The 21738-nt window shown below is 45.6% G+C and overlaps 1 protein-coding gene and 1 pseudogene across 9 annotated transcripts in view; both read left to right on the top strand.

The window, feature by feature from the left end:
* Window positions 1–21738, top strand: part of LOC140599793 (adenylate cyclase type 1-like) — a 531081-nt gene that overhangs the window by 30310 nt on the left and 479033 nt on the right. The window contains exon 4 of one of the 9 annotated variants that reach the window (XR_012002785.1): window positions 9356–10266. The exons of 7 other annotated variants lie outside the window; for them this stretch is intronic. The gene's annotated coding sequence lies outside the window, so the exon portion shown is untranslated. Of the gene's footprint in view, window positions 1–8999; window positions 9290–9355; window positions 10267–21738 lie in introns of those variants that run through there. One more of the 9 variants, XR_012002784.1, reaches the window with a different exon arrangement.
* Window positions 1402–4668, top strand: LOC140599780 (integrator complex subunit 4 pseudogene; annotated as a pseudogene).

Here is a 21738-nt window from a genome sequence, read left to right as displayed (position 1 = left end):
GCTTAAAAGGCTGCGAGGTAGGAGCTGGGGCCGGTTGTTGAGGTGGTTCAGGATATTGCACAGGGGCGGACACTAGTTGCTCCACTGATCTGGGTGGCCGCACTGGCATGTGGCGGACCCTGATAGCATGCGCCGGGACATCATCTACCGCGAGGGTGGCCAAGATTGCAGGTGGGTCCTCCTTGTGGGGAGAGTGAATCAGAGGTGTGACCACCTCGTGCATTGGCTTCGACTCCTCAGCTGGCATCTGCACTCTGGCCAAGCACTCAGGACCGACAGCCCTGCCCAGCTCGATCACCTCAAGCCCAGACGCTTCATTAAGCCCCACCTTCGGAGCTGGGGTGGGTGCTGACATGGTTCATGATGTTGTTCAGGGGCCGAAGCTGGTTGCTGCACTGAGGCAGGTGACTCCTTTGGCAAGGCATGCCAGGGGCATTGATAGTGGGTGCCCGGGGTAGCTCTTCTTGCAGGGTGGCCAAGTGTGCAGGTGGCTCCTCCAGGTCGGGACAGTGAATCAGAGGTGTGACTGCCATGTAAATTGTCTTGGCCTCAGCAGCTGGCATCTCGGCTCGGGCCAAGCACTCAGCACCAACTGCCATGCCCGGCTCGAACTGCTCAGGCCCATAAGCTTCAGCTCGCCCCCTTGTTGTAGTTCTGGCGGGCTCTTGATTTCGTTAAGGATGTTGCTCAGTGGCCGAAGTCGGTTGTTCCACTGAGTCAGGTGGCTGCTCCATCATGTGGGGGATCCCGATAGCATGCCCCTTGGCGTGCTCTTCCTCCAGGGTGGCCGTGGGAACAGGTACTTTTTCACATTTCAAATACATTATTGCATATTTCCTTATGTTAAAAAAATAACTGAGTCCATGGCTTAAAAATTCTTATTTACTGATGCATTTAAATCTTTCTCATAACGATCTATGGCATTTAATGTATTAGTGAAATTGTTCATATCGATGCCTCCGGCAGCTTTTCCTTCTGTACTTGTGGTGTTCCTGATTATATCATTCGGATACCTTTGAAAAACAATTACATTCCTTAGAACCCTGAAGATTTCTCCGGTGTTGTTTTTTTTTTTTTTTTTAGTGTCATATATTTCCATTTATTGGACCTACTGAATACATCAGTTAAATGTTTGCTTATTTTAAATAAGCCCTTTTCTTTGTTTTGAATTTTTAATTTTTTATTGGAATTCAGTTTGTCCACATATCCCACAACACCCAGTGCTCATCCCGCCAAGTGCCTCCTTCATTGCCCATCACCCAGTCACCCCACCCCCCCACCCACTTCCCCTTCCACTACCCCTTGTTTATTTCCCAGAATTAGGTGTCTCCTGTTTTGTCACCCTCACTGATACTTTCACTCATTTTCTCTGCTTTGCCTTTATTCCCTTTCACTAATTTTTATAGTTCCCAAATGAATGAGACCACATAATGTCAGTCCTTCTCCGATTGACTGTTTTCACTCAGCATAATGCCCGGGACAGCTGCACCCCAATGTTTATAGCAGCAATGTCCACAGTAGGCAAACTGGAAGGAGCCTCGGTGTCCATCGAAAGATGATGGATCAAGAAGCTGTGGTGTGGCGGGCAGTCATGGCGGCTCACCTAAAGAAATGAGTGTACGAGGACTTCACTGAGGTGGTCCAGCAACAACAGGAGGAAATTGCAACCAAGAAACTGTGATTGACAAAACCAAGGAGATCTGCAGCACTCCTCGTAGATCTGTGTAAAGCTCCCTCCCCAATGGATGCTTTGCAGTATCTACTCCAGTTTTCCAGAAAGCCTGTTGAAGCAGAAAGTGTGGAAGGAGTAGTCAGGATTCTCTTGGAACATTATTACAAGGAGAATGATCCATCTGTGAGACTGAAAATTGCATCATTGTTGGGTTTATTATCAAAGACTGCAGGATTTTCACCAGACTGCATTATGGATGATGCCATTAACATCCTGCAGAATGAAAAGTCTCATCAAGTCCTTGCTCAACTGTTGGACACCTTGCTTGCAATTGGCACCAAACTCCCAGAGAATCAAGCTATCCAGATGGGATTAGTTGATGTAGCCTGCAAGCACCTCACAGATACGTCTCATGGTGTAAGAAATAAGTGCCTGCAATGACTTGGCAATCTTGGCTCTTTGGAGACAAGTGTGACAAAAGATGGAGAAGGCCTAGCTGTCAGAGATGTCCAGAAGATTATAGGGGATTACTTCAGTGACCAAGACCCACGTGTCAGAACAGTGGCTATAAAAGCCATATTGCAGCTTCATGAAAGAGGAGTGAAATTACACCAAGCAATTTATAAGCAGGCCTGTAAATTGTCGTCTGATGACTATGGACAAGTGCGCAGTGCTGCAGTCCAACTTATCTGGGTTGTCAGTCAGCTCTATCCTGAAAGCATTGTCCCCATTACTTCTTGTAATGAAGAAATTCGCTTAGTTGATGAGCATTTGGAAAAATTTGTCCCATGGTCCGTGATGGCTCCTGGGTGGTTCGAGTACAGGCTGCAAAGCTATTGGGCTCAATGGAACAAGTCAGTTCTCATTTCTTGGAGCAGACGCTCGACAAGAAGCTCATGTCAGATCTCAGGAGAAAATGCACTGCACATGAACGTGCCAAGGAACTTTACAGGTCAGGAGAGTTTTCCAGTGGCAGAAAGTGGGTAGGTGATGCTCCCAAAGAAGAAATAGATACAGGAGCTGTGAACTTGATTGAGTCAGGAGCTTGTGGAGCCTTTTTTCATGGATTGGAAGATGAGATGTATGAGGTCCGCATTGCTGCCGTGGAGGCTCTCTGCATGCTGGCCCAATCTTCACCTTCTTTTGCGGAGAAGTGCCGCCCTGATTTCCCGGTTGACATGTTTAATGATGAAATTGAGGAAGTACGTCTGCAGTCCATACACGGCCTGAGAAAAATTTCTAATAATATCACTCTCCGAGAGGATCAGCTTGACCGTGTCCTGGCTGTGTTAGAGGATTCGTCCGGAGATATTCGAGAGGCTGGCTCTTCACGAACTTTTATGCTGTACTAATGTTTCGACTAAAGAAGGGATTCATCTTGCACTGGCGGAGCTGCTGAAAAATTTAACCAAGTACCCTACTGATAGGGACTCTATATGGAAGTGCTTGAAGTTTCTGGGAAGTCTGCATGCAACCCTGGTGCTTTCCTTGGTGCCAGAGCTCCTGAGCACCCATCCATTTTTTGACACAGCTGAACCAGACATGGATGACCCAGCTTACATTGCAGTTTTGGTTTGTATTTTTAATGCTGCTACAATCTGTCCAACAATGCCGGCGGTGTTCTCAGATGATACCTTCAGGCATTATTCCTCCCTCCACGACAGTCTTTCTCATCTTGTTCCTGCCTTAAGGTTACCAGGTAGAAAACTAGTGTCATCGGCCGTTTCTCCCGGTATTGCGCCCCATGAGGACCCGTCCCATCAGTTCCTGCAGCAGAGCCCTGAAAGGGTGTACAGTCTTCAGAGCACCGGGACCCTCAGGGAACCCAGAAGCTGCTGGAGTTCACCATCCGGGATCTGCAAAGACTTGGAGAACTTCAGTCTGAACTAGCAGGAGTTGCTGACTTCTCGGCTACCTATCTTCGGTATCAGCTTCTGCTCATCGAGGCCTTGCAAGGAAAGCTGTGGAATGTGGCTGCCCCTTTATATTTGAAGCAGAGTGACTTGGCCTCCGCAGCAGCAAAACAGATCATGGAAGAGACCTACAAAATGGAGTTGATGTACAGTGGTGTGGAGAAGAAACAGGTGGTGATTATACATCACCTGAGGCTGCAGGCCAAAGCCTTGCAACTTATAGTAACAGCACGGACTACTTGAGGAGTTGACCCCTTATTTGCGATGTGTGAAAACTTTTTACAGGAAGTGGACTTTTTTCAGAGGTGTTTTATTGCTGATTTGTCCCCACTTACAGGACAGCTTTGTGGAGAAACGTGTTGACCTTATGCCCCGACTCATGACATCCAAACCTGTGGAAGGGGTCAAAATTCTACAGACCATGCTGAGGCAGAGTACCTTCTTGCACCTCCCCCTTCCAGAGCAGATCCACACACTTCAGCCATCATCATTGAGCCAGCAGGCGAGTCAGACAACCCTTTGCCTTTTACATCTGGATTGGTTGTGGCCCTGGATGTCAATGCGACCCTGGAACATGTGCAGGCCCCTGAGAGTGCTGTGAAGGTCCAGGTCTTCTATCCAGATGGCCAGGCTCAGAGGATTCATCCTAAGCTGGCAGACTTGCGGAATCCTGGCCCAGGGCGCCACCGGCTTATCACTCAGGTGTACCTCTCCCATACTGCCTGGACAGAACCATGCCAGGTGGAAGTGAGGCTGCTACTGGCCCACAACTCCAATTCCCGCATTCCAAAATCCCCCTGGATTGAAGGTGGCAAAGTGTCACCCCAGGTGGAAACCAGCATCGAGGGCACCATCCCCTTCAGCAAGTCTGTGAAAGTTTACATACTGCCCAAACCCGCAAGGCACTGAGTCACAAGCATTGTGTAGAGCTGAAGCTGAGACAGACCTTCTCAGGTAGCAGAGTGAGCCCGAAGCCTAGAGCACTTCACCTGGAGCCGGCGTATGGGCATGAACACCATCACCTTTATCGTCTCACCTGGTATCAAACACAAAATAAATTACTTTGCATTAAAAAATCAAAAACCTTCAAGTCCACACCTCTTCCTTCCCTGACTCCCCCCCCATACCTCTTTAAATTTGAGAAAACAACAACAACAACAAAAGAAGCTGTGGTCTATGATACAATGGAATATTACTCAGCCATTAGAAACGACAAACGCCGTGTAAGGAGAGTGACGTTTGGTTCTACTTGTTGGGTTCATGTTGTTGTACGTGTGTGTGCAGCCAACCAGCAGTGCTCGTTAGGTACCAGATCATCTACTAAGAAGGGTCTTTTACTCAAAACCAGGAAAGAGGAGAGAGAAAGAACTAGTTTTGAGAGCTTTTTGATTTGGAAAAAGCATTCCAAATATCACGATTTTCATTATACAGTAAGGGAGTAGCTTCCTTTCTGTGTTCATTCTCGTGAGGATTAACGATAGAGGGAGTCCTGGGAAATGAAGACCACTTTGTATTCCAATTTAATTCCTGGAATTTCTTAATTGTTTCTTTCTTTCTTTCTTCCTTTTTTTTTTTTTGTTTTTACTGACATTTGAAAAACTGAAAAACTTCTAGCTCATAACTTTGTTGCATTTCAGGTCCCCTGCAGCAACGAAAGGAAATCGTCGTATTCGGACTAGAAGGTTAAATGAGTCCTAAAGTATTGGAAGAAAATTCTAACATATACATTGAAGTTCTACAAGGAAAAGGTTGAGTTTAAACAAAAGAGCCTGAGCTAATTCTTCCAGAAGGTTTGTTACCTTGAATTCAGAGCCCTTTTACGACTATATTAGAAAAATAAGTAGTCCCACAGTATCAGTCGATTCATGTATTAAGGAGAAGAGAGCTAACATTAATGAAACTAACTCTAAAGCAGTTGACTGCCAAGCTGATTGTTAAATTGGTTATTATGGAAACAGGAGAACCAACTCACACAGTTAGAAATGAGGTCCCAGACTGGAAGCACTGGTAAATGTAGCTGCTCATAATGTAAGTTAAATAATTCCTTGACAATCTGAGTAGATCTATATCAACATGGCGGTCTTCTATGTTATTTAGGGTGTTTAGTAGGAAATTATCGAATGGACTTCATGATTCCCTAGAGCTTATTTTTGAGAGGTGCTAGTGAATCAGGCGGGAAAAAAATGAATGCTCAAAAAAGTCCTGTTTCCATCTTACACATTTGGGGAAACTGTAAGAATATGTCCAAAGAATCTTGGTCTTCAAGTTTTATATACAGTAATAACTAACACCATAAAATAGCACTTATTTAGATAGAATTGATCTAGACGTGGCAGTACCACATCCTTTTCTACAATGTCTGAGCGCTTGTAGTACTTCAGACCTTTCCATCAGGCGTCAACATTAAATATAGAATACCTCTAGAAAGTGTGAAAATAATTTTGTCTTTGGAAGTAGATAACGTGACGTTTTTCCGTGTGTCCCATTGGACTTTTCTAGTGATGATCCTCCTAGGATGATGCTTTATCAGTCGGTGTCTGGATTTTATGGACTAAAAACCTGATATTTTCTTTTACAGTTGAAATCTGTAAATTATCTTTATACTTAATTTTCTATGTCTTTTTGTAGCAAAAAGTAAGCAAAATATGCCAAGACAAAGAATGATGGTCCCCCCACCAAACCTTGAGCATAACCGTTGAGGAACAAGAACTGTCGGAGATCTATGTGTGTGTATCTGTACGTACATCCATGCACACATGGCAAGATTTAACAGAAATCACAATTCCGACATCATCTGTGGTTTATGTCACAGCTCTTCTCTGTCGTCAGCCTCTGTTTTTCTCTTTGGGCTTTCGTTGAAAAATACTCAGCCTCATGTCTTTCGCTCTGAGACTTTAACTGTAATCCTTGAAATCTTAATTTCAGTTCAGAACCCCTAGACTTAGAACTCATGAGTCTCCAGATTTCCATGACTGTCACCAAAAGTTGAAAATCCTATCGGTTTGCCCTTTTGTTTTTTTTTTTAAACTAAAGACTTAAAAGAAAGAAAAGAAAAAAAATGCTTCTTTCTGTCTTGACAAACATGAGGAAGAAACTGCAAACAGGAATACAGGTGGTAGCAACTCCTTCCGTAGCCTCCCCTTGTACTTTTATTTTTTATTTTTATTTTTTTTTTAAACGCATTTTTTTTAAATTTTTTTTGTTTTTTGTTTTTTATTATTTATTTATGATAGTCATACAGAGAGAGAGAGAGAGGCAGAGACATAGGCAGAGGGAGAAGCAGGCTCCATGCACCGGGAGCCCGATGTGGGATTCGATCCCGGGTCTCCAGGATCGCGCCCTGGGCCAAATGCAGGCGCCAAACCGCTGCGCCACCCAGGGATCCCTCCCCTTGTACTTTTAAAAGAGCTTTGTTATGTGGTTAATGATGGAGAAAGTTGACAACATGCACTGTAAGTGTCTGCTGTCCGCAAATTGTATTGTGTGACCGTATATTTTCCCCAGTCATTGAAAGGATTCTCCCAGTGTGATACCTCTTAATTTTAAAAAAGTGGTTTTTTCTCCTTTATAATAGTCATCATTTGGTTCTGGATGTATTACGCTGTGTGAAGTAAGTCAATCGGAGAAGGACAAACATTGTAATGTCTCATTCATTTGGGGCATATAAAAATAGTGAAAAGGAAGAAAGGGGAAAGGAGAACAAATGAGTGGGAAATATCAGAAAGGGAGACCGAACGTGAGAGACTCCTCACTCTGGAAAACGAACAAGGGGTGGAAGAAAAGGAGGTGGGCTGGGGGTGTGGGGTGACTGGGTAATGAGCATTGAGGGGGCCACTTGATGGGATGAGCCGCTGGGTGTTATGCTGTATGTTGGCAAACTGAACTCCAATAAAAAATCATCATTATTTTATGACATTTATAAAATGCAATAAAAGATAAGGAAACCATCCTGAGAGGCAGGATGCCTGTCTCATTTGACCATCTTTTTAACATGTTTTACTTATTTTCCTCCCTTATTATTTAAGGCTTTTTTGGATGTATGCACTGACTTTTTTTATCAGCTATGTTTTTGAGGAATAAGCTCCTCAATTTACAGGTGCTGTATCTTTTATAGTCATAAAGTCATTGGTTTCTAGAAAGACACATTTGCTTCCATGTATCCATTAGAGTGCAACAATACTGAACTCCTATGGGATTTTCCACTGATGAAAGTTGTTTTTATACTTACCTGTTTTATTGAAGCAGGTCTGAAGACCAGGAAGAAAGCTGACTAGTGATCTGAATTGCAAAATGTTGAGAACTAACCAGTGGGTTGTCATGGTGCCTCATGACTCTGTGTGTGTGTGTGTGTGTGTGTGTGTGTGCGCATGCGCGTGCCTAATGACTCTTACGTACAAAGGAAGTTTATTAATTATTTGAAGTAAAGACAACACAGTCATTTGTAGGAGATCCTTAGGTAGAAGGTGTTGATATTCTTTGAAGAAATCAATACAACAAAACCTTCGAAAGTGTTAGAAGAAGTTACCAAAAAATCAAAACCTGAGCTGCAGAAAAGAATAGTCTTGTATCTGAGGTGACAAACATAAGGGATGCAATTTATGTGCAGGAAAGCTGGAAGCTCTCGATTGGTTGGGGCCATAGAGAGTTTTGACAAGACAACAGGATGTGCCACTTTTGTTTTGTAGGGAAGTGTCTTTTGTGACCATCATATTTGTAATTGGGTTTTCCGTTGGTTTTGGCGGCAACAATGTTTGCCACTCCTCTGGTCTAACTGGACAGAGACATACCTCGCTCCTTTTACCACTAGTCCATGTGTGCAGTGCTGTTGTTTGGCTTTGGAAATGTGAACTTTGTGGATAAAACAGGGAAGCTTCTCTGGCATCGAGTGGAAAACAAAGAGCCCACACAAGGCTCTGTAGGGATGGTGTGTGTGCATGCGTGCGCACGAGATACTCTCATAACAGGAAAGATACAGTACTCAATTTCATCAACAGTAGCTCAAATTTAGTTACTGGAGCAGTGGTTTCAGTGAACACTGTATTCTCTGCTTCAGGTTTTTGTAGAAGCGACTAATTTGGAAAGTGTAGTTCCGTGAAGAACTACAAATTCATTAGAATATAGCTGACCTCCCCACAACGTGGGGATTAGGGGTCTCGACAGCATCCCCCAGCACAGGTGAAAATCCATGTATGATTTTTGATTCTGCCAAAACTGGACTGTTAGTAGTAGCCCACTGTTGATTGGAACCTTACCGATGATATAAACAGTAGACTAATATGTATCTTACAATGAAGTGAGCAGGGGAGATGAAAATGTTATTAAAATCATAAGGAAGCGGGGCGCCTGGGTGGTGCAGTCATTGGGTGCATGGGCGATGCTGTCAGTTAAGTGCCTGACTCTTGGTTTTGGCTCAGGTCATGATCTCATGGTCTCTGGATGAAGCCCTGCATCGGGATTCATGCTCAGCAGTGAGTCTACTTGGAATTCTCTCCCTCTGCCCCTCCAACTTGTGTACACACTCTTTCTCATTCTCTCTTAAATAACTAACTAAATCTTTAAAAAAAGAAAATCATGGGAGTAAAGACATGTATGGTGCTGTACTGTATAAAGAAGTGGACCCACGCAATGCAAACACATGTTGTTCAAGGAACAACTGTACTCTTACCTTTTATATATATATCTCCCACTTACTAAACTGTGATCGTTAGACAGCCATCAGCAGTTGTCCCTAAGGCTAATGACCTCTTTTTTTTCTCTCTCCTACTCCTAGTCTGCAGAACAGGAATGCTGCCCCTCTCTACTGCATTAGTGAGAAAAGATCTCTGAGGGCAATTTAGAAGACCTGGTGTCTGTTTCCACGCTTGCCCTTTCCAAGCTGGGTCACCTGTCCTCACTCCACGGGGCCTTTGTTCTGTTACGTGTGCTTGAATAGTAGATGGTGGTCAAGGAGTCTCATACAGTACAATCGAGTTGGAAACCGCTGAGCGCACGACTTACACGAGAGCCAGCCCGCCCCGGGTCCCCTGCCCTGCGTGCCCGCTCTTTGTGGTGCTCACCACCTTGTGACATGTTACAGATTTATTCAGTCATTGTCTCTTCCACCCCCCGAGGAAGACCAAACCCTGTGGATGGGGGCAGACGCCTGATGTGTTTTGCCCATCGCTGTGTCATCAGCGCCTATGTCAGAGCATGTCAGAAACCACATGAGGCTCACGGTGAATGTTTCTGGAGTGAATTAGTTATTAGGATCCAGACTGTATTTCTGGGTAATAATTTAGAGATCACTACAACCTAAGTTCCTATGATAAGGGTTTTATGTGTCTGTCAGCCGGCTTTATGACGTTCTTTGGTTTGCATGAAAAACTCTATTCCTCCTACAGGATAGAATTCGAAGAGCAATTTATATTTAGAAGATGTTTATAATAAGCCTTATGGGCTCGGTTTATCGTAGTGGTCTCTTGTTATTCAAATGCTATATTTTCTCAAATGTAGATTGTACAGTTGTGCCTGGGAGGCGTGTGCACTGCATGAAAGTAGGATCTGTGAGGCACTCTAGCCATCGTCACAGCGTATGGTATTCCTGTAGACACTTACTTAAACCACAAAATATTGGCACATTGCTTTCTTTCTTAGCAGGTAGAAAATGTACATGATAATAAAAATGTTACCTGATTGAAGAAATTTAATTTATTCGTTTCACAATGAAGAGTCTGACGATGAGAGATGTGTCCTAAATGGCTACCTACTTATGCCTCATGCTTATTATATGTGTCAGATTGAAATATTTCCCATCATCCTGGTAAGTTGAGGAGTAAGGCCCCCCTGAGTGCGAGCCGAACACAAGGGCATGAGGCTTTGCTCGAGGTGTGGTGCATGGCAATTAGTCCTTTCTGTTTACAGTCACTCCGGGGTGGGGTTCGGGTCTGGAGTGATATCCTCTCCTGCCCTGCCTTCTGTGCTGTTTGTAGGTGGACACATCCCACATTTGTCATTCTCCCACTGAATTGTATATCCAACTACTCATGTAACCTCTCCTCCAGTTTCTGCAAAGAAACATGATCTCACCAACTCCCCCCGAACACACTCATCTGTTTTCTTCACCCCTATGACTTGACTGCAAGGCTGTCTTCCCAGTTACTCAGCCTCCAGACCTCAGACGTGTCTTTAATTCCTTGCTGTCTTTCAAACCCCCATCCAGTGCATCAGCAAAATACCTTTTATCTTGACCTTCAATATAGATCCAGAATCCAGCTGTTTTCTATTATCTCCACTGCTAGATCCCAATTCAAGAGACCATCTTCTCTTGCCTGAATTCTTCAGAAGCCTTTTGTGGGGTTTTCCTGCCTTTCCCCATGCCCCGCTGTAAGATTCTACACGGAGCAGCCATCTCGATCCACTTAAAGCAAAAGTAAGATCCTATAACTCTTCTGATACCATTTGAAGGCTCACCCAGCTCAGTCACTGTAAAAGCCAAAGTGAGGATGGTGGTCAGAAGGCCTGCGTGACCTGTCTGCCCTTCCTTGTCTCTTTTATCACAACCTCTATGTCTGCCTTCCTGACCACTCTGTGTCTTCCTTTACTGTTTCTCAGAAACCCATACAAGTGCCCACTCTTGGACTCATTCTAGCCGGTTCCCTCGCCTAGAAAATTCTTTGTCTCGAATTTCTCTCAGAAAGCCTTCACTTGCTTCAAGTCTGTTCCCAGAGGTAAACTGTTCATGAAGGCCTACATTGATCATTTATTCTAACTGTAAATCCCATCTCCCTGGCACCCCTCATTTCCGTTGTCCTGCTCCATTTTTTCTTTGCTACACGTCTCTTTCTAAAATGCGATGTGATGTTTTGTATTCGTTGCTAATTACTGGTTTCCCACTCTAGAAGCATCACCAGAGCAGGAACTTTTGCATCTTTCTGTCTCTGCTCTACCCAATGAGCTGAAGACCGTGCTTTACACAAGATAATAGCTTATTGAATAATTGAACAAATAAACTATAAGATACAGAATTTCCACTCACTCATTGGACAGATATATTGAGTGCCAACGATGTGCCAGTCCCTGTACCAGCCATTGCCATACAGTAGAAAGCAAAAGTCCCTTGTACCCACGGAGCGTGCTCACGGCCTATCCAGAGGACAGTCACTTTAGAAATATTCATACAAACAAGTGGCTCCAGGAAAAGTGGGAAAGGTGCTATGAAAGAAAATGACAATGTACCATAAAATATCATAATGGAGAGAAGTAGCTTAAATTGGAGGTTCAGGGAAGACCTCGTTAAAGAAGTAACATATCTGATGAACATTGTAAGGCTAAGTTCCTACATAGGAAATCTTAATAGCAATTGAGATGTTGAAGAATGTAAAAAAAAAATGTTGATGGGAGTCTCCAAAATTGAGAAAGATTGAAAAATGGTCAGGGCAGGTGGAACATAATTAATAGATAGGAGAGCAGCATTAGATGTGACTAAAGAAGTCAGCATGGACTAGATCACACCAGGCTTTATTGGCTCAGAGGGTTTTGATTTCATCCAAGGTGCAAGGAGAAGACTTTGAAGAGAACTAATAAGCAAAGTAACAACATAATGATGTTTGGGGCTTTGCACTATTAGGCTACCTGTTGTGGGTTTGGGAATGATTCAGAAAAGAACAGAGTTAGGGATACCTGTTGTGTGTGGGGGGCTCAGTCGGTTGAGCCTTTGCCTTTTGGCTCAGGTCAGGATCCCAGGGTCCTGGGATCCGCCCTGCGTCAGGATCCCTGCCCAGTGGGGCATCTGCTTCTTCCTCTCCCTCTGCCCCTCCCTGCCCCGACTCATGCACTCTCTCTCATCCTCTCTCTAGGAGATAAAAGTCGTCTTTAAAAAAATTGAAAGACTTGAGTTACAAGTTGGAAGGCCACCCAGAATGCAAAGATATTAGTTCTAGTGAGAGATGACAGTGGGACATACAAATGTGACCTGGGTGCTGACTATAGAGAAGAAAATAATAAGATGGATGTAAAGTATATTTTAAATTAGAACGGTCATGGGTTAGATGTAGAAAGAGATATGGCTGCCTGGTTTCAGTCATAAGCAAATGGATGGATTCAGGTAGATAGAAATGTTGGGGTGAGAAACAGATAATAACATAATGAATCATTGACCACCTTTGTGGGGAGATGGGGATTAGGAATCAGATGATGGGGATCCCTGGGTGGCTCAGCGGTTTGGCTACTGCCGTTGGCCCAGGGCACGATCCTGGCATCCCGGGATCGAGTCCCACGTCAGGCTCCCAGCATGGAGCCAGCTTCTCCCTCCTCCCGTGTCTCTGTCTCTCTCTTTCTCTCTCTATATCTATCATGAATAAATAAATAAATCCTTAAAAAAAAGGAGATAAAAAAATTATGTCCATTGTTTGAGGTTAATCGGGTTCATTTTGGTGATCATCCCATAGTTTATACATGTTGTCCCGTATTGTCCCAGAAGGCTCTGAAAGAGTGCCTGAGTCTCACAGTTTTGCACGGAATGAACACAACGGGCTAGATACTTAAGGCACGGAAAGCTTGTGAGATGTTGTGTAATATGCGTCATCCTGAGTATCTCTTTTCATCCTCACAACAGTAAATGTAGAGTCCGTCTTCCTCAGTTCTTGTCTTCAGGGTCTGGGCTTGGAAAAATCTCCACCTGCTCTTCCTTTATTTTCACTGTGGGTTGTGATTTTTTTTTTTTTTTGAGTCTGGGTAGACCAGATGGGACCAGGTGAGGAGCAAGGATTTGGCCTACAGCAAAGCTTGGGAAGGAATGTAAATATCTGTAAATATCGCGAGCCCTGAGAGGACAACGCCCACAGCAGAATGTCCATGTGAATGAATCACCGACACGGCAAGCCTGGGCACAGGACAAGGGTAGGTATTCTAGGGGTCCAAACTTGGCAGGGGACACAATGAGAAACGGGGAAAGCATGCAGCTGTGAAAGGTGTCCCCACAACAGGACAGCCACAGGCGAAGGTGGTATTCAAGAGTTCGGATAAAGGTTGGCACCTCATTGTTTTGGAGAAACACACTGAGAATGCAGTTTGGGTAGCTAGGATTGTTAAGAGGCCCATGTGATGGAACAATCAGAATATCCTTGCAGAGCCGTTTCATCACTAGTGTTCAGTGCCCTTCTTGAATTCCTGGGTGAGACCAACAGATGTGCACCAGATGAAGCCGAGCCAAGCCCGAGGCAGTGACGTGTACAGACTGTCGATTATGGTATAGAATGATTCCTCCGGTGAGCCTTCACTCACACCTACTCCTGGGTCGAGCAGTTTCTTGTTGCCTCTGCTGCATTGTTAAGTTTGACACCGCATGGACTGGTGGTCTCATCATCGTCTTTAGAGTTCGAAGACTCAGCCAAATGCATAGGTAACATTCTACTTGCTCTTCTCTTACTTTTAATCATAGAAGTTGCCTAAAAATGTGACTAATGTATTCAAGGCCTTGAAGAGTCATTACTGAGAAACTGAAACAAAGGTGAAGATCCAGAAAGACCGTAACTTTCTGCTTCAAATTCCGCGTGTCTGTTTCTCATTGACTTTGCGTGCTATCAAATCACAATGACTGAGGCTCCCGGGAACCATTGAGCAAAGTATCGTGTGTCATCTAAGCTGGGATGTATTTAAAACACTGCATTATCACTTCGCTAAATAAGATAAGATGTCTTTTTTTCCACATCTGAAGCTAGATGTGGTCAGATTCGTCTACAAATTCCAAAGAACATAGCCTAATACCAGGTACTATGAGCCCGTTTCAAAGCCAAGGGTGAATGATGTCTGGAATTTATGTCCCTGCCAGTTTCACACATCTTGGAACGATATAGTTCCTAACAAGGTAGAGATTAGCTGTCACAGCCTTTAAGTGGCAGTTTGGTACAAAAGGACCATGGTTTTTGTCAGGTTTAATCTGATCGGTAGTGAACTGGAAGAGAGGCCAGTCAAAAGTTGGTCGAAACAGGCTTTCATTTTTATTTATTTATTTTTGTTGAAACCGGCTTTTAATGGGCTGCGCTCTCTGGCTAGATTATGCACCCGCAGGCAAGGGAGAGAGCAAGGGGTGGGGGTGTCGCACCCATGCCAACTGCAGTGAGGTCTCTAAAGAGTTTTTTGTGGTAAGATGGGGGCAGGGCGGCATTCCAATTAGGGCAAGGGTTACAGGTCTTGGTGTGCTAAGTTAGGGTTGGGCAGCAAGGTGGCCTTATTGGGAGGTTGCTGGCCTGGGGTCGGCCGTTTTGAGGTTCCCAGTCTCGCTGGCCCAACATTCAGATCTTTTTGTTATGTTATAATGGGGCGACGATTCAGATCCGGCTGCTTCCTGCTGATTTTGGGGCGTCGTGGTGCCTGTCGGAGGTGGGCAGGCCAGCGGGCAGGGATATAAAACAAGTTAGTTGATTGATAACTGAGATATTTCGTGGATTCCTTCCTTGATGATTCGGAGAAAGCAAGGGGCCACCATTAATAGTATGCCAAGGATCAGGAGTGGGCTTAGAGAGAGGAGGAGCCATGTGGTTAGTGGGGTCTGCCACCATTGGGGTGTAGTTGGGCCGACAGGGTGATACTGTGTTTGGAGAGACTCCCGACCTTTGGCGAGGATGTGGAGATTGGTTTCCACTCCACCTGTTTCGTTGATGTAGTAGTAGCGATCTTCATTGAGACACGTACAAGTTCCTCCTTTCTCGGCCGTGAGGAGGTCCAAGAGACATCGGTTCTGTAGAGCTACCTGGGCCACCGGGTTTATTTGGCGTTGTCGGGAAGCAAAAGACTCTGCCGGAGCTTCGATAGCCATCTGAGGCCTCTCGGATAGGTCCCTGGAGGAATCTGCAGACTGGAATAAGGGCCCCGTACCCAGTGGCCACCAGGGTTGAGGCCAGGGAGACCCCGACAACCAGTGGGAGAAAGATCACTCGTTTCTGCTTTTCCGGGGTGGGGGGGGGCTGGTGAGGAGGGCTACTTCTGCCTGACTATAGATGGTTAATCGCGGAACTTGGGAGACAGGCAGACAGGAGGGAGGCAGAGGTATTGAGAGATTTAGATATGGAGCCCTGGCACCAAAAGAATCGGCCAATAGCAGCATGATGAGAGGTGACTTTTGACCGGGTGACGTTGCACAGGGATGAGTTAGGGGCGGAATAACAGAAGGGGAATTGATGGTTGAGAGGGTCAATAAATAGGGCAAGATTAGTGAGAGAGGGATGAGGCAGGCGCTGGAGGTGTGTTTGCGGGTCTGGTGCAGCTGAATGCACTTGGGGAGGGGAATGGCCACAAGGGGAGTTTTGCCTAAAGAGGCACAGATGAAACGGTGGGACAGATTGCCCATGCAGGAAAGGCTGGCGAGGGAAGTGCCTTGTTGGATAAGTTTTATCCAGGAGAAGGGGCCCTGGTCCTGAGTTGGGTAGGCCTGTAGGTGGGTGCTCCTGGAGTACGGGTGACTGAATCCACATGGGCCCGCAGGAGGGCTCTTAGACGAGTTAGGGAAGGTAGGTAAGTAAGACAGGAGAGGAGGAGGTGATGTTGGAAGATTTTAAGGGAGCAGGAAGGGCCGCCCCGTAGAGAAGCTCAAAGGGACTAGGCCCGACGGCCCTCTAGGGGTGGCTCTGAGCCTTCTTAAAGCCAGCGGGAGGAGGGTCGGCCAGGACAGGTGGGGATTCAAGAGTAAGTTTGGTGAGATGTTCCTTGAGAAGGCCGTTAGCCCACCCTAGGTTACCCGAAGACTGGGGGTGATATGGGATATGGAGTTTCCAGGTAATATTTAGGCTCTTGGAGTCTTGCCTGGTGATGCTGGAGATGAAAGCTGGGCCGTTGTCAGATTGTAGGATCTCCAGGAGGCTGAATCTCGGAATGTTGTGTTTGGTGAGTATGGTGGCCGCCACATCCGCCATCTCCCGAGCTGTGGGGAAAGCCTCTGCCCACCCTGTAAAGGCGTCCACTGAGGTTAATAGGTAGCGAAAGGATTTATTGGGCGGCATGTGAGAAAAGTCTGTTGGACCCTTGCTCACGGGTGCCAACGTGTCCCGGTGGACGCCCCAGAGACTCAGACCACAGACAGGCAGATGCAACAAGCAAGAGGGTTTATTGAACGTTTGCGCAAACGGGCTCTCATCCTCAGAGGGGGCAGAGCGCCGATTAGCAATTACAGGCATCTTTTAAAGGCAAAGAAAACGCGGGAGTAGCATAGCATTCAGGTTATGACGTGATTGATTTCTTTGAAGGTCAACATGACCATGTTCAGGGACTTTTCCAGTCAGGGCGAGGTGGGGGATAGTTTTCCTATCTCAGAAAAACAGAATGTTTTTGTTGCTTGAATTTATGGGAGGCACCTGGATGGGCTGTCTCAGGGTTAGGCCTGGTCCCACTCCCGGGGACGGGGGTGTGGGGTTTCTTCAGTCCAGCTGCCAGTCCTTGCCAGGTTGGTAGCTGTGGAGCTGGTGATTGGGTCTTGGCCTGCGAATTCCCCCTTGAGCATTTACAGTGGAGCAGGTTTTGCAAGACTAATCCACCTCTCTAATTACCTTTTGGAGATGTGGGTAGTAGAAAAGGGGTCCTGGGAACTGGTGTAAGGCCTTGGGACCTATGTGTAGGGATTGGCGCATGTCTGAAATGATCATAGGAGCTAAATGGTTTGGAAGAGCGAGTTTCTTCTGAATGAGGATCCAGTCTTTTTCCCCGGCTATTCTTCCCATCTCTTTTAGTGTGTGAGTTTCCTCATCTGTGTAAGTGGGGGGAATGTGGTGTGTTGAGGAAGAGGAGGGGAGCTGGTGAGGAGCCTAAGGCAGTGGCTTGGGCAGTTGAGTCGGCTTTGTTGTTGGCCCGGGACACCGGGTCCTTGGAGGATTGGTGTCCATGACAGTGGACAATGGCTACTTCAGTGGGAAGGCTGAGGGCCCCTAGTAGTTTTGAAATGAGGGGCCCATAGATTATGGGGCTTCCCTTGGTTGGAAGAAGCCTTTCCTCTTGCCATAGGACAGAATGTGTATGTGTGCTGAGGGAGGGATATTTGGAGTCCGTGTCTATGGTAGCTCGTTGCCCTTTGGACAGGCGAGGAGCCCTGGTGAGAGCTCTAAGTTCTGCCTTCCGAGAGCTTGTCCCGAGGAGGAGGGAACTGCCTCTAGGATGGCGTCTAGGGTAACGACGGCCTATGCTGTGTGTCTCTGGCCACAAAGAGTATTTGGTCAGGGTTAGGGAAGGGCTGATTGGAAAGTCCTGGATGTGGAGGAGTCAGCTCTTCCAGGAGTTGAGAGCAGGGATGGCAGGGTTCCGGGTTAGCAGAGGGGGTAGCTAGGAGGGTAGCAGGACTTAGCCGAGGAGAAGCTGATAGATAGATGTCAGGATTTTCGACGAAGAGGAGCTGGGCAGGAAGGGATTCTAAGGAAGGAACGTGAGGCGGAGAACCCATCCAGGCTGCAAGAGAGGAGGGGGGCAGTCCGTGGAATAGAGGAGGTGCCATCAGTTCCCATCACCGCTACTGGAGAGGGGAAGCTGGTCACCGAGTAGGAAGGCACAATGGAATAGGTCGCCCCCGTGTCCAACAGGAAAGAGATGGGCTTCCCCGCTCCCTGGAGCAGGACCCTGGGCTTGGCCTGGGTTAGGGGGTGTCCGAGTCTGGGCCCCGTCAGTCATCGTCCAATCCGAGTCGTTGAAAGGCTGGACTTCCCGGCTCAGGGTTTCCTCTGTGTGGAGGCGCCGAGGATCCCCCGAGACCCGGGCAGGCGGATTTCCAGTGGCCCATCGTTCGACATTGAGGGCATTGCTGCGTTGGCTCCTTGGGATTGGGACATTGAGGGGCCATTGTCCCTCGGTGCCGCATCTGAAGCAAGCCCCAGGCAGGGTTCGGTTGGTTCCTGCATTCTGCAGGCTCATGGAGCCCGCTGGCCGCAGGGCTCCCCCCGAGGCTTGGGTCTGGAGTTGGACCTTCTGCTGGAGCCTGGCCTGCCTCTTAAGTTCAGCCACTTCCTCTCGGGTGTTAAGGACTTTAAATGTCATTTTCACCAGGTCGGGCTTGGGAGTTTGAGGACCCTCCTCGGTCTTTAGTTTTCTTCGGATATCGGAGGAGGACTGATAACCACTGCAGTGGTAATCCATTTTAGCGCATCTGTAAGGACCAGTGCGGGGGGGATCAGGGTGAGACTCCTGAACAGTCCGCGTGGGAAAAACATGACTCATGATGCTGGGAGTGGCATGCACACGGAGATTTTCTTACCCTTTAAGTTTCGTGGCAGAAGTCTCTCTTTTTATTCGGGTCTGATTCATAAAACACAACCCACTACGTAAATTTCTCATGAGAAACTTTCCATGAAATGGTATAAGGAAAGAGGTCTTCCTGGTGTTTCTCCTGCAACTTCTGAAGTTCTGCGTTTTCAAGCGTGACCTGTGGTGGTTGATTTTTCTTCTGTTTTCCTTATGAGGAGAACATTTTTAAAGGAGACTGCATGATTCAGAGCTGTTTTATGAAAGTTCCTTAAGAACGACAAAATGAAAAGAAGGAAACCATTTCCTGTAGCTTCACTCTGAGGGACACAACCCCCCTGTCTCTGGCTTGTGACGCTTCCACGGCGCACTCCTGCAAGGATGGGAGCTTGCTGTCTTCTCGCTGGTCTGTGGTGGGATTAGGGATGACCCCCGTGTGAATCTGACAGCGGGAAAGCTCTCGTAAGCCCTGGTTTTAATCTGGTTCTGAGTTCACCTGTGGAGTCGTGCCGAAACGCAGGTTTCGTTCTCAGCTTTGTTCTAGGGGTTCACTAGCTCATGACAGAGTTCAGGAACTGGGTGAGTAGTAGTAAGGAAGCCGTCTCTGTTGGATGAAAAGCGTCTTTATGATCTCCTATCTATGGGCTCATTTTCTAACTTACGAAGCACCGTCAGGGAGTCTTGTGGGCTCTCAACCTTCAATCCGTTTTCACGTAAGAACGACTTTTGCTCTGAACTCCCAGAAGAATGACAGGACGTTTGGAATTTCTGTTTAGATTTCCATAGTGTTGCTGCTTTCAAAGCAATTTTTATTCCTTACTCGGCCTAATGGTTTCTACTTTTTCTTACATATGCAATTGAATTTAAAGTTTTTTTTTTTTTATTTTTTTATTTATTTATGAACTCACAGAGAGAGAGAGAGAGAGAGAGAGAGAGAGAGAGAGACAGGCAGAGGGAGAAGCAGGCTCCATGCCCCGGGAGCCTGACGTGGGATTCGATCCCGGGTCTCCAGGATCGCGCCTTGGGCCAAAGGCAGGCGCTAAACCGCTGGGCCACCCAGGGATCCCTGCAATTGAATTTAATATAGGAATGCAGTTGACATCCAATCATAATGCTCATTTGTTAGTTAAAGGCTATTTCAGTCTATAACACTTTGATCCCTAGGAATTTAGCTGTGGTTTTATGAGTTTTCCCATATGATTGCCCACAAATTTATATGTTGACTAAAATTGTAACAGGTTTAAACTGTCCAAACAAATTACTTAGCAATTAAACCTCCAGCAAAATTGTAATTCATTTTAAATTTATCACAGAGGTTTGATGCTCTTTCCGAGCAAAACAACGGGACATAAGGGTGACATACAGAAATTCGGTATTTTGCGTGAACTGTTCCCGACAGGACAAAAACATTCCCAGCACTGGGCACAGCAAAGCCTTCCACTAATGTGAATTAATTTTGTAGCGAGGGATCACTTGGGAGGATTCCTGCTTTTGAGTTTTATTCAGGTTTCATTCTCTGAAGCACCCTTTCCATAAATTTGTGTTTTATTCCTAATTTGTCGTACTTCACCTTTTGATATTTAAACGATTCACATGCAGCTAACTGAAGTCGCGGTGGTATTGGCTTCTATATCAGGTTATCACCTGCTACGTTGAGAATTGCAAAGCCAGAGCACATTACAAAGAGTCAGTTGGACTTTGATACCCAAAATTGCATTTACGAGGTTCACACTCCTTTGTATTTCACCAGATAGAGACAGCAACAGTGTTCTCATGTAATGTGTGCTTCAGCCTCTGTGCCAGAATTTATAGTGTCTGGATTTTAATATGTAGTGTTGATCTGTTAACCAAAGTTGTTTTGTTTGGTTTAGTTTGGTTTGGTTTGGTTTGGTTTGGTTTGGTTTGGTTTGGTTTGGTTTTGTCCACAGAGGCATGGACACCTGCTTCTGGTGAGTCTTTACGCTGAATATACATACTCAGTTTGTCGCTATGTATGTATGTATGTCACTTTGAGGTTCTCTCTCGCCAGTGTTACCATTCTTGACAAAAAAGACAGTCTTTGTGTTTGATGTCCTTTCTGGTTTGTTAGCCAGGGTCTACCAAAACCATTACTTTTTGATGACACTTCAGTTTTGGCCCAGAATGTCACAGTCTGCATTGAATGCCTCATTTCATCGATCCCTCGTGGCTTTTAATTAAGTTTAGCAGCATTTGAAGATTTTCTTTCACTAAGGGGATTCAGAGGAATCAGAGTCTTTCTCTACATTTTTTAAGTCATTCCATAAAAATATTCTTGTGACATAACCTGAACTCAAAACGCATTTCGTCAAAAGGGAGAATTAATCCGGTTTGATGAGCAAGTTCCGAATTCGATATGCTTTGTTTGATACTTGGTCCCGATGCTACGCGTCCCGTCTTTCTGTTGTAGTTTTGTGTTCCCGTGCTAATTTTGCATACATCCTTGCTCAGGAGTCTGGGGATTAGACTGCATTCTATCCCTGTTATATGTCAGCTGGTATTTTCATTATTTTCATCTTGCTTGCTTTCAGATTTTCCCCTCCTTCCCCAACTTTTCCAATTGTTGAGGCCTTTTATCTTTTTTTCTTGCCTGCTTTCTGGGAGTTTTGTTTAAGGGAAATGAACCTCTTGCTTCTTACAATTTATGTTTTCCTAGCCATCTTATGGCCTTCCTCATTACTTAATTTTCTTAGGAAGATGAGCAGTTAAAAAGAAAACAAGATAAATATATGTTTTTGTTACTGTGATAGGGAAAAATCTTTATCATTTCTTGTCGAAAGCATTCTTCCACCCCAAGCATTTTACATACTAAAATGAATCTGTTGCCTATACGGAATGGAAGCCTAGCATAGCAGTAAATGTTTCCCTCAGAAATACAGTTTTTTACTGATTGTTAGCCATTTTGATTTCATTTATTAATGACTTTGTCACTGATCAGAAAAC

The sequence above is a fragment of the Vulpes vulpes genome, chromosome 7 (assembly GCF_048418805.1).
Source record: "Vulpes vulpes isolate BD-2025 chromosome 7, VulVul3, whole genome shotgun sequence".
Classification (NCBI taxonomy): domain Eukaryota; kingdom Metazoa; phylum Chordata; class Mammalia; order Carnivora; family Canidae; genus Vulpes; species Vulpes vulpes.
The sequence above is the reverse complement of the archived record's forward strand: the minus strand, read 5'-3'. Positions and strand labels throughout refer to the sequence as shown.